Genomic DNA, 13004 nt, shown 5'->3' with positions numbered 1-13004 from the left:
AACAGCTACCAAAAGAGAAGAATGTCCACACCTTTATCTCAGCGGTTCTGCCAGGCGTCTGTGGCTGCTCTGATCCTTTCCCCACATGGTCTCACCCAAGATGGCGGCTCCTGGAGCAGCCGAGTGTCCCGGACTAGAAAGCAATAGATTTCTTGCTTCTGCCACAAATTCCCCCAGCTGTGAGCCTTCCAACCTAGTAAGTATTCCTTTATATGTGGTTCAGAGTTCTGGGACCATCCCCTGAGCCTGCTAGGTCGGGTATTCTGTGTTGTTATTGGCGGAGCTCTCTGCTATACATCAACCCGATCCACCATCTTGTTTGTTCTTTCTTAATAACCTTTTGCCTCCTTCCTGCATGATATTCTTGATGTCATCCCACAATTATTCTCTTCTTTGGTCTTCAGTGTGTAATGCATCAATTCAGTTTTTGAGATGGTCTCTAAATTCAGGTGGGGCATGTTAAAGGTCATGTTTTGGGTTTCTTGTACTTATTTTAATTTTCTTCAGCTTCCGCCTGAATTTGCATATGAGTAATTGGTGGTCTGTTCCACAGTCTGCCCCTGGCCTTATTTTGACTGATGATGTGGAGCTTTTCCACTGTCTCTTTCCACAGATGTAATCAATTTAATTTCTGTATATTCCATCTAGTGAGGTCCGTGTGTATAGTTTAAAAAATGGTATTTGCAATGAAGAAGTTATTGGTCTTGTAAAATTCTGTTGTGTGATCTCTAGCATGTTTTCTATAACTAAGACCATATTTTCTAAACTACTGATCCTTCCTCTTTGTTTCCAACCTTTGCATTCCAATTGCCACTAATTATCAATACATCTTGATTGCATGTTTGGTCAATTTTAGACTGAAGATGCTGCCAGAATTCTTCAATTTCATCATCACTGGTGTTAGTGGTTGGTGTGTAAATTTGAATAATAATGGTATTAGCTGGTCTTCTTTATAGGCATATGGGACATTATCCTGTTATAGACAACATTGTACTTCAAGACAGATCTTGATATGTTCTTTTTGATGATGAATGCAATGCCATTCCTCTTTAATTTATCATTCCCAGCATAGTAACCATGTGATTTCTGGATTCACAATGGACAATACCAGTCTGCTTCAGCTCTCTAATACCTTAGGATAGTGATGTTTATGCATTCCACTTAATTTTTTACATATAGCTTGTGCATGTTATTAGGAGGGACCATTCCCTGGAGTAGGACATAATGTTTAGTAAAGTAGAGAGTCTGCAAAAAAGGAGAAGTCCCTAAATGAGACAGATTTACACAGTGGTTGCAACAATCTGCTCAAACATATAAACAGTTATTTGATGGCACAGGATTGGACAGTGTTTCATTCTGTTGTACACAGGGTGTACAACATCAGAAGTGACTGGATGGCACTTAATAACATTACACATGACACCATCAAATACCTCTTTCAATGAGAGGTTGTATCTCTTCCTAATGTGACATCCTTATGTTCTTTGTGCACTTTCATCTCCTTGTTGGTGATGACAAGGTCAAAGGCAGACTTCAGGCACAGAGCCCTGGGCTCAGAAATATTACTCTATGCTTGGCAGATATATTGTATGACAAAAAAAGGAGAGAATTTCAGAAATCTAACCACAGAAGTCATAATTCCAAGTAAGGGAGAAGATTTTCCATGATGGATTTTTGTGTGTGTATTGTTGTAGGGGTGGACAGCTTATTCTGGGACAGCTGAAGAGAATTTTTATATATTACAGACAGGCATAGCATAACATCCATTCAGGCAACATCCAGATTCAAATACAAGGGTAAGTCAGAGTACTACAAAATCAAGAAACGTTTATTAAACAAAAAATACCAAATTGTGAAATGATTGTTTCTGTGTATCCTTCTTCTAGGTCTATACACTTCTGAAGGTAGTATTTCTATTTCTCTAACCCTTCCCTCTGGGGTCCTGGTGTGGCACTGTGGGTTAATGCACCAGACTGCAAAGCCGTTTTAACTGCAAGGTTGGTGGTTCAAGCTCATCAATCACTCCTTGGAAACCCTATACAGGGTCACTATGGGTTGGAACTGACTAAACAGCACTTAACAACAACAACAACCCTTCCCTCCACCACTCATCTGTCAGTTTGTCACACTGTGGTGCCTTGCATGTTGCTATGATGCTGGAAGTTATGCCACTGATATGTTAAATACCAGCAGGATCATCAATAATGAGCAGGCTTTAGCAATGTTTCCAGACTAAGACAGACTAGAAAGAAGGAGAGGCAGAGCACTTCTGAATGGTTACTCACTGAAAGCCTTATGACTAGCAGTAGAACATTGTCTGATATTATGCCAGAAGATGAGCCCCTCAGGTTGGAAGGCACTCAAAACGTGACTGTGGAAGAGCCGCCTCCTCAAAATTGAGTTGACCTTAATGACATGCATAAAGTAAAGCATTCAAGACCTTCATTTGCCGATGTAACACAACTCAGAATGGGAACAAACACCTGAAAACATCTATTAAGAATCAGAACATGGAATGTATGAAGTGTGAACTAGGAAAAGTAGAAGTCCTCAAAAATGAAATGGAACACATTAAAGAGTGACATCCTAGGCCTTAATGAGCTGAAACAGACTGGCATTGGCTGTTTTGAATCTGACAAGCATATGGTTTATCATGCTGGGAATGACAAATTGAATAGGAATGGTGTCACATTTATCACCAAAAAGAATATTTCAATATCTGTTTTGAAGTACGATGCTGTCTATGATGGGCTAATAACCATATGCCTACAAGGCAAAGCAAGGAGCCCTGGTAGTGCAGTGGATTATGAGCTGTGCTGCTAACTGCAAGGTCAGTAGTTTGAATCTACTAGTTGCTCTGCAGGAGAAAGATGAGGCTTTCTGCTTCCATAAAGATTTATAACCTCAGAAACACTATGCAGGACCACAATGAGTCAGAACTAACTCAGTGGCACACAACCACCACCACCACTACAAGGAAGAGCAGTTACTATCACTATTATTCAAATTTATAAACCAACCACTAAAGCCAGTGATGATGAAATTGAAGAATTCCACTAACTTCTTTAGAAATGGATCAAACATGCAGTCAAGATATAGTAATAATTGCTGGTGACTGGAATGCAAAAGTTGGAAGCAAAGAGGCAGGATCAGTAGTTGGAAAACATGACCTTGGTGATATAAAGGATGCTGGAGATCACATGATATAATTTTTTTCAACAACATAAAAGGCAACTATGCACATGAACCTCATCAGATGGAATGCACAGAGATCAAGAGGGAAGAGACAATGGAGAAGCTCCATATCACCAAAACAAGGCAAGCCTGACTGTAGAACAGACCACCAAGTGTTCATATGGAAGTTCAGGCTGAAACTGGAGAAAAATAAAACTTCAGGAGAACCAAAGTATGACTTTCAATGTATCCCATTTGAATTTGATATTATTCCCAAAACAGATTTGTTGCATCAGACATTAATAATCGAAAACCAGAAGAGCTGATGGTTTTCAAGAACACATCCGTGAAGAAAACAGAAGGTTATTAAAAAGACAAGTAAACAAAGAAAAGTCCAAAATGGATGTCGGCAGACTTTTAAACTTGCTCTTCAGTGAAGAGAAGCTAAAGTGCCTGAAGATAATTAGGAAGTAAAAGAGTTGGACTGGCTCAAAGGGCAGTTCAAGAAGACAAAGTAAAATATTGTCACAAAATGTGCAAAGACCTGTAGTTAGCAAGCCAAAAGGGAAGAACACACTCAACATTTCTGAAGCTGAAAGAACTAGAGAAAAAAGTCAAGCCTCAGCTTAAAATATTAAAGGATTCTATGCATCTAAGGAGCTCTGGTAGCGTAGTGGTTACGAATCGGGCTGCGAACCTTAAGGTATGCAGTTCGAAACTACCAGCGGCTCCGCGGGAGAAAGATGAGGCTTTCTGCTCCCATAAAGATTTACAGCCTCGGAAACCCGGTACAGGGTCGCTATGGGTGGGAACCGACTCGACGGCACTTAACAACAACAACAACATGGGCAAAATATTGAACGATGCAGGAAACATCAAAAGAACATGGAAGGTATGCACAGAGTCACTGTACCAAAAATAATTGGTAGGTGTTCAACTATTTTAAGAGGAACCATATGCTCAAGAACCAATGGAATCGATGGGAAGAAGTCTAAGCTGCACTGAAGCCATTGGTGAAAATTAAAGCTCTAGGAACTGATAGAATAAAAATAGAAATGTTTCAACAAATGATTGCAGTTCTGGGGGCTGCCACTTATCTATGCTGTTGTTGTTGTCAGGTGCCATCGAGTCGGAACCGACTCATAGCGACCCCGTGTACAGCAGAACGAAACAATGTCCATCCTGGGCCAACCTCACTACCGCCGCCACACTTGACTCCATCAGTGATGTCACTTGGCTGATCCATCTCGTTGGGGGTCTTCCTCTTTTTCTCTGACCCTCCACCTTACCCAGCATGACATCCTTCTCCAGCGACTGTTCTCTCCGGACAATGTGTCCAAAGTATGAGAGACGAAGCTTAGCCATCCTGGCCTCCAAGGAGCACTCTGGCTGTACTTCTTCCCAAACAGATCTATTGGTTCTTTTAGCAGTCCATGGCACTTTTAGTATTCTCCTCCAACACCACAACTCAAAGGCATCAATTCTTCTACGATCTTCCTTATTTACTGTCCAGCTTTCACATCCATATGAGGTTATTGAGAAAGTTGGAAAATAGCTACTTGACCAACTGATTGGAAGAGATCCATATTTGTGCCTATTCCAAAGAGAGGTGACCCAACAGAATGTGAAAATCATTGAACAATATCATTAATATCACATGCAAGTAAAATTTTGCTGAAGGTAATTTAAAAATGGTTCCATTGACAAGAAGCTGCCAGAAATTCAAGCTGGACTCAGAAGATGACATGGAATGAGGGATACCATTTCTGATATCAGATGGATCTTGACTAAAAGCAGAGAATACCAGAAAGACATTTATTTGTGCTGTATTGATTATGCAAAGTTATTTAACTGTGGATCAGAACAAACTATGGATAGCATTGCTAAGAATGGGGACTCCAGCATACTCAATTGTGTTCATAGACCAACAGCAGTCATTAGAACAAGGGGATACTGAATGAGTTAAAATCAGAAAAGGTATGTGCCTTTCACCATACTTTTCAATCTCCATGTTGTTAAATGAAAGGGTTGTATTGTTTTACCATATTTATTCAATCTTTATGCTGAACAAACTGAGAAGCTGGATTATATGAAGAAGAAGGTGGTATCAGGATAGGAGGAAGACTCCTAATCAACCTGAAATATTCAGATGACACAACATTGCTTACTGGAAGTGAAGAGAACTGAAAATACATGCTAATGAAAATCAAAGACTACGACCTTCATTATGTATTGCACTTCAATGTAAAAAAAGAAATCCTCTCAACTGGACCAATAAATAACATCACGATAAATGGAGAAATGATTGAAGTTGTCAAAGACTTCAATTTGCTTGGGTTCACAATCAACATGCATGGAGCAGCAGCCAAGACATCAGATATCGTATTATATATTGGGCAAATCTGCTGTTTTAAAGTGTTCAAAACCAAAGATGTCAGTTTGAGTATTATGGTACGCCTGACTCAAGCCATGGTATTTTCAATTGCCTCATAGGCATGCGAAAATTCACCAATGAATAAAGAAGACTGGAGAAGAATCAGTGCATTTGAATCATGGTCTTGCCAAAGTATATTGAAAGTACCTGGATGGCCAGAAGAACAAACAAATCTGTGTTGGAAGAAGTGCAGCCAGAATCCTCCTTAAAAGTCTGCATGGCAGGACTTCATCTCACATTTTTTTTTTTTTTTTTTTTTTGACATGTTATCAGGAGAGATTACTCTTTGGAGAAGGACATTGTGCTTTGTAAAGTGGAGGGATGTCTCCTAACAAAATGGATTGATATAGTGGCAGCAACGATGGGCTCAAACATAACAATAATTGTGAAGATGGTACAGTACCAGGTAGTGTTTCATTCTGTTGTGCATAGGGTTGCTATATGTTGAAACTGACTCGTTGACAGCTAAAAACAACAACCCTTACACCATGTGTAAGTCACCGTGATTTTGACATCCTCAGGGGACTCAAATTGTGTCTTTTCAATGTTCTTTGTGTCTGGGAGACAAAAAGAATCTAAAGGTGCAAATTGAAGATCTAGGGTGGATGAGGTAAGATTTCCCAATGGAATTCTCATGGGACAGCCCTTGTTACCCTTGAAGAAGAGTAGGTGCATATTCATGATGGAAAAATTCCTTGGCACAAGTTTCCTGACCTTTTTCTCACCAAAGCAGTTTTCCATTTTCTTAAAACCTTTTCATAATAAGCATCATGATCTTCCTGTGTTGTTTAAGAAAGTGTATCATGATTATCACTTGGAAATCCCCCTCAGTCACCATAAATTTCTAAAGTGACCTCTCTTTGCCTTGAGTTTAATTGGCTCAGCTGATACCCTCTGCAGTGACTGTTTTCCTTTGAGCTTTTTGCTGATCACCTAAAGGAGACTACGACAAGTGCATTGTTGAAAGAACTTGTCTGCAGTCATCCACTGATCATGCTTAAACACACTTTATTTGGAAAAAACCCTTGCATGTGAGGACTGGAAAGGTTTAGTCCAAATAAATTAAGGAGCTCTAGTAGTGTAGTGGTTACGAATCAGGCTGTGAACCACAAGGTCAGCAGTTTGAAACTACCAGCTGTTCTGCAGGAGAAAGATGAGGCTTTCTGCTCCCGTAAAGATTTACAGCCTTGGAAATGCTGTATAGGGTTGCTATGAGTTGGAACCGACTCCATGGCACATAACAACAACAACAACAACAACAACAACATGTAAGGACTGGAGCCCCCAATAGCAATACTTTTTGACTTCCTCTCATGCCAGTGACTCCAACCACTGTAAAGGTATTTTATTTAAAATTATTATTAAAAATTCTATTAAATTAAAAATTGTAGGTACATAAAATGATTCATAATAGCTAAGAGGCATTACTTTGTGTTGTAAAACAAAACACTGTATTATTGCTGTATTGTTATATTAAAGACATTTTTTTAGTATCTCAAAGTATTCCTCTAGTGTGCATAGAAAGGTATACCATATATTAAGATAAACATTTGACTGTTTTTTGTCATAGTATGTGGTATACCTTTCTAACAGTTTTACTTTTATACAAATTTGACTTCAAGATAGATTTAGGAACAAAACTCTGTTATAATCTGGGTACTGCCTGTAAACAATATGGTGTTTGCACAACATAAAATTCCTATAACATCCTATTTCACAGACCTTATCATGGATGTTAAACAACACATGACTGTATATTGACTCTTACATCCCATCTCTGAGCTGATGGAAATGGTACAAATGGCAAGGGCTTCAATAAAGCAGTCAGGGAAGACAATCCCAGATTAGAATCCTCTGGTTACCCAGATGTAGAGAAAGCCTGAGCGGAGCCACAGCTGCTGAGATGGCGCAATCACTGCAGAACAACCAGGTTAATTAAGGGAAAGGCTGCAAAAAAAGAAGGTGCTGTACACATCTTTCTGGTCCTTCTGGTTGAGTAAAAAAGAGTGAAGAATTGCTCTGGATGAAGTCGTCATTCTAAAAAGCCCACTGATTGTTCTAACGTGAGGGATAGGGTGGGAGTTGAAAATGTGCAGAGAAAGGGAAATCAAAGAGGAAGGAGAAGGAAGGAGAGAGAAGGAGGTTCTATGGTAAACTTTGTCAATATCTAAATTTGGTATCTATGTTGTCTATGTTTGTTGTTGTTGTTGTTAAGTGACTTTGGGTCAGTTCTGACTTATAGCGATCATGTGTAGGGTTTCTGAGGAGCAGCTGGTGAATTTGAATCACCAACCTTGTGGTTCAAACTGACCTTTTCATCCAGGGCATCATCCTATAGCACCATACCAGGAATTCTGTCTATGTTTTGTTGTTGTTGTTAAGTGTCGTCGAGTTGATTACAACCCATAGCAACCCTGTATAGGGTTTCCAAGGAACAGCTGGTGAGCTTGAACCACTGACCTTGCAGTTCAAATGACTTTGCAGTCTGACGCATTAGCTTACAGCACCACACCAGGACTCCTCTGTCTATGTTTACACAGCTAATAATTTATCTCAAGGCCTGCGAAATCACTTACTCTGCCCTGCTGTCTATATGAAATCTCATACACACGTCACAGAGATGGATAGGATCCCAGGCTGTGGGTTGAGTTACACACGTTCCCTGGCACTGGCAGTGCCAGTATTTCTGTGTAGGATGCATTCGAAGGGAGTTGGAAGAGAGTGGTAGGTTAACAGACTTGTATTGCATCTTTTCTTTCGTAATGAGCACATATTTATTTTAACTTATATTGTATGTTTATTTGTAACGTCTTAGGAAAGGAATATAGTCTCCCAAGTCTCTCAAATCTGTCCTCTTCCCTGTGGCATCTCTGTAATAACCCAATTTTGAGAGGGCTCTCTGTATTCCAGGTCAGCTGACTGACAGGATCAGGTAGTGAAGTGGCCACAGAATGGCAGTCACTACCACTGGCATCCCAGGATTTTTGTTTGTTGTTGTTGTTGTTATGTGCCATGGAGTCGGTTCCAACTCATAGCGACCCTACACAGGGTTTCCGAGGCTGTAAATCTTTACGGGAGCAGACCGCCTCCTCTTTCTCCCGTGGAACCACTGGTAGTTTCGAACTGCTGACCTTGTGACTTGCAGCCCGATTCGTAACCACTACGCTACTCCTAAATTCCCCTTTCATCTAGTCACTTGGGTCCTTTATCTAAGTTACCCATTTAATTTCTGTTTGCCTTCAGATTCCTTAGCTATCTTTCTATCATAGAAATGTGAATAACCTCAGCTTTTGCATTTGTTTCACTTAAATGATATTAAAAGACACAGCAACTGTGTTGTGGCCAAGATAGTGGACAGTTCTTATTGGTCTAGAGTCATATTCTAAAGTAATGCTCCTGGATATAGTATGGATCAGCATCATCTGGGAACTTATTAGGAAAAGAATTCCCGATGTCTCATATCTATTGAATCAGAATTTCTCATTATTGGGCTAAGGAATCTGTGTTCTAACCAGTTTTTCACGTGATTTTGATGCCATGCTAAATTTTGAGAATATAGCAAAAGTGGTGGAATGAGATTAGGTTCCAAAAAGATTCTAGCTTCTGCTTTACTCTTTCTTTTTTGCTCTCAATTGCTTGCTCTGATGAAAACCAGTTGGCATGTTGTGAGCTGCACTCTGGAGAGGCCCATGTTGTAAGGAACTGAGAAAGACTTCCAGTCAGTGACTCTTCTAAGGGACTCCATGTGTCCCTTTCTAGTTTTACTATTGTGTATTGATACTGTTTATTACGAATTAAACATTTATTTTTGACTATGACTGAAAATTTTATTTTGATTATTAAATATCTGTTGAAACAAGATAAATTGAAAGGTGTCACAATATTTTACATGCCTAAGAGATATCCCTGAAACGTGATGCCAACACAGCACTGCAACTGTTCTTAGCTTCCAGGTTGTGAAAGGAAATCCCTAATGTGCTTTAGATATCCAATTTCAGGAAGAAAAGTGGTTCTGTTATGGAAATTTTGTGTTAGCTGTTGAAGAGAAAGATCCAAAGTAATAATGCAAATGGATTAATCATGTTGTTAAGTGCTATCAAATAGGTTCGGACTCATAGTGGCCCTGCATAGGGTTTCTGAGGCTTTAAAAATCTTTGCAGGAGCAGAAAACCTCATCTTTCTCTTACTGAGCAGCTGGCGGGCTGGAACTGCCAACCTTGGGCTTGCAGTCTAGTGCTTATCCTAGGAGCTACCATGATCCCAGATTAATCACAGTAAAAACACATTTCTCTCTCATGTAGAAAATGGACAGCATTGTATCTTCATCATCATCAAGGACTCGGGCTCCTTTGATCTTAGTGCACTGACATCCTCAAACTGCGCCATCCATTTTGTGGTCTAAAGTGGCTGTTCTTGCTCCTGCAATCACATCTGCATTTTACCTGGTAAGGAGAGGAAAAGGGAATCGTGACTAACTATGAGGCAACATGATCAGAGTCCTAGAGGTGGCTTATCTAAAGTACATGAGTCCTGGGCTAGTCTTGGGCCTTGTTACCTCAGATTAAAAAAATTCTTCTCTTTCCTGCTCTTCTCTATTTTGTTAAAGGACTTATCCTTCGTTGCAGGTTGCATTTCTCATGATCCCCCATGGGTTGATTTTTACCTGAATTCAATCAATGGGAGGCACTGGTGGAAAGCTGTAGAACAGGAGGAGAAGAGACCAGGATTTTTCTTCACATTTATTTCTGTCTTGGTGTTGTGCTATAGGATCAGCACTGGACTGCTAACTTCAAGGGCAGCAGTTCAAACCCACCAGCTGCTCCTTGGAAATCCTATACAGGCTTGCTATGAGTCAGATCTGATTCAATGGCATTTAACAACAACTTCTGCCTTATGCAATGATTCCAGGCATGACTGTATCTTTTCTGTGTCTCTATTCCTATTGGCTCATAGACTCTAGTAGCATTGTCTCCTTGCTTTGCCTCTCTAGACCAAGGGTGGGAGTAACTAATCTCTGGGTTGCTTTATCATCCTGTTTTTGTTTTTTGTTTTAACTCTTCATTGCTGCTATTGTTAAGTGTCATTGAATTGGTTCCGACTTATAGTGATGCCTTATAGGTTTTCTGAGGAGTAGCTGGAGGTTTTGAGTTGCCAACATTGTGGTTAGCAATCCAGTGCTTATCCCACACTGCCACAGCTGCCTCTCATTGGTGGTGGTGGTGGTGGTTTATGTGTCGTGGAGTCAGTTCCGACTTAGCGATCCTGTATAAGGTTTCCCTGAGGCTGTAAATCTTTATGGGACCAGAAAGTCTCATCTTACTCCCGTGGAATTGGAATCACTGGTAGTTTTGAACTGCTGACCTTGAAGTTGGCAGCCTGACTTTTAACAACTATACTGCCAGAGATCCTTTATTACATGGACTCAATTCCTTTTAAGAACTTCACCCAGTTGTTAAGTAGTTAAAGTACTCAGATCCTAACTGGGATAGGAGGGAATACTTTATCTAGGAGAGATTTCATAGGGGAAGTGACATTTGTACTAGGTCTTCAAGGTCCACTGATTTAGTTCCATTAATTAATTCCAATTTGAGCTTTCTGGACCCACAGGCAAAAATGGTTAGGGTCTCAGATTACTCAGCACAGAAATGATAGAACCCAGGGGTGTGAGTCACCACTCCTTCTAACCCATGGTTTCTCAACATTGACACTGTTGACATTTGAGGCCAGACAATTCTTTGTCAAGGAGCCTTGGTAGCACAGTGGCTAAGCACTCAACTGACAACCCAAAGGCCGATGGTTTAAATCCACCAGTAACTCCATCAAGGAAAGGTGTGTCAGTCTGCTTCCATAAATATTGTTGTTGTTGTCAGGTGCCATCGAGTCGGAACCGACTCATAGCGACCCCATGCACAGCAGAACGAAACAATGTCCGATCCTGGGCCAACCTCAATACCGCTGCCACACTTGAGTCCATCAATGATGCCACCTGGCTGATCCATCTCGTTGGGGGTCTTCCTCTTTTTCTCTGACCCTCCACCCTACCCAGCATGACATCCTTCTCCAACGATTGTTTCCTCTGGACAATATGTCCAAAGTAGGAGAGACGAAGTTTAGCTATCCTGGCCTCCAAGGAGCACTCTGGCTGCACTTCTTCCAAAACAGATCTATTGGTTCTTTTGGCAGCCCATGGCACTTTTAGTATTCTCCTCCAGCACCATAATTCAAAGACATTAATTCTTCTATGATCCTCCTTATTCACTGTCCAGGTTTTGCATGCTTATGAGGTTATTGAAAATACCATGGCTTAGGTCAGGTGCACCTTAGTCCTCAAGCTGACATCTCTGCTCTTCAACACTTTAAAAAGTTCCTGTGCAGCAGATTTGCCCAATGCAATATGTTGTTTGATTTCTTGACTGCTGCTTCCGTGAGTGTTGATAGTTGATTCAAGAAGAATGAAGTCCTTGACAACTTCAATCTTTTCTCCATTGATAAGAATGTTGTTTATTGATCAGTGGTGAGGATTTTTGTTTTCTTGACATTGAAATGTAATCTATACCGAAGGCTGTGCTCTTTAATCTTCATCAGTATCCATAAATATTACAGCCTTGGAAACCCCATGAAAGTATTCTACTCTGTCCTATAGGTTCTCTATCAGTCAGAGTCAACTCAACAGCAATGGGATTTGCTCTTTGTTGGGTGCTCTCTTGTGCATTGTAGATCACTGACCCTCATTCCTTGTCTCTACCTACTAAGTGCCAGTAGAACTGCCACCCAACCCCAAAATGTCTTTGTTGTTGTTTATAGTGCCGTCGAGTCAGTTCTGACCCAGAGTAACCCTGTATAGGGTTTCCAAGGAGCAGCTGGTGAGCTTGAACTACCGACCTTACAGTTCAGATGATTTTGCAGTCTGGCGCATTTACCCACAGTGCCACACTTCCCTATGGGGTAAAGTTTGTTTCAGTTTAAACACCACTACTCTAACTGTGTTGATGACCCAGTATTTAAGCATTACCATGGAGATCCTTTTAATTTCAAAGGTCAGAAAGTCACTACCTTCTAAAGAAGACAGCTGCCTTCCTAGCTCTCTTCTTCTCTATCTCACTCAATCAGTGAGTGTCTTCATTTCTGGTAAACATTGTCCACTAGAGAACAATGATCGCATAGTTTCTATGGGATTGCCAGGTCCAAATCATTGTCTTTCCACCAAGAAGCAGTAACACAGGAAACAGGGAGTCATCACCATTACAATATTACAATTCTTCTTTGATTTGCTAGATTATACTCACAGAACTTGGAAGGATATTTAGCTTTATGCTTTCTGATCAACCTTTCTTCCTAAAACGCATTTTCTGCTTCCCTCTGACCTCCCAAACACACACTTATTTTGGTCCATTAG

The sequence above is a fragment of the Chrysochloris asiatica genome, unplaced genomic scaffold (assembly GCF_000296735.1).
Source record: "Chrysochloris asiatica unplaced genomic scaffold, ChrAsi1.0 scaffold00207, whole genome shotgun sequence".
NCBI classification, from domain to species: Eukaryota; Metazoa; Chordata; class Mammalia; order Afrosoricida; family Chrysochloridae; genus Chrysochloris; species Chrysochloris asiatica.
Note: the sequence above shows the minus strand (reverse complement) of the source record.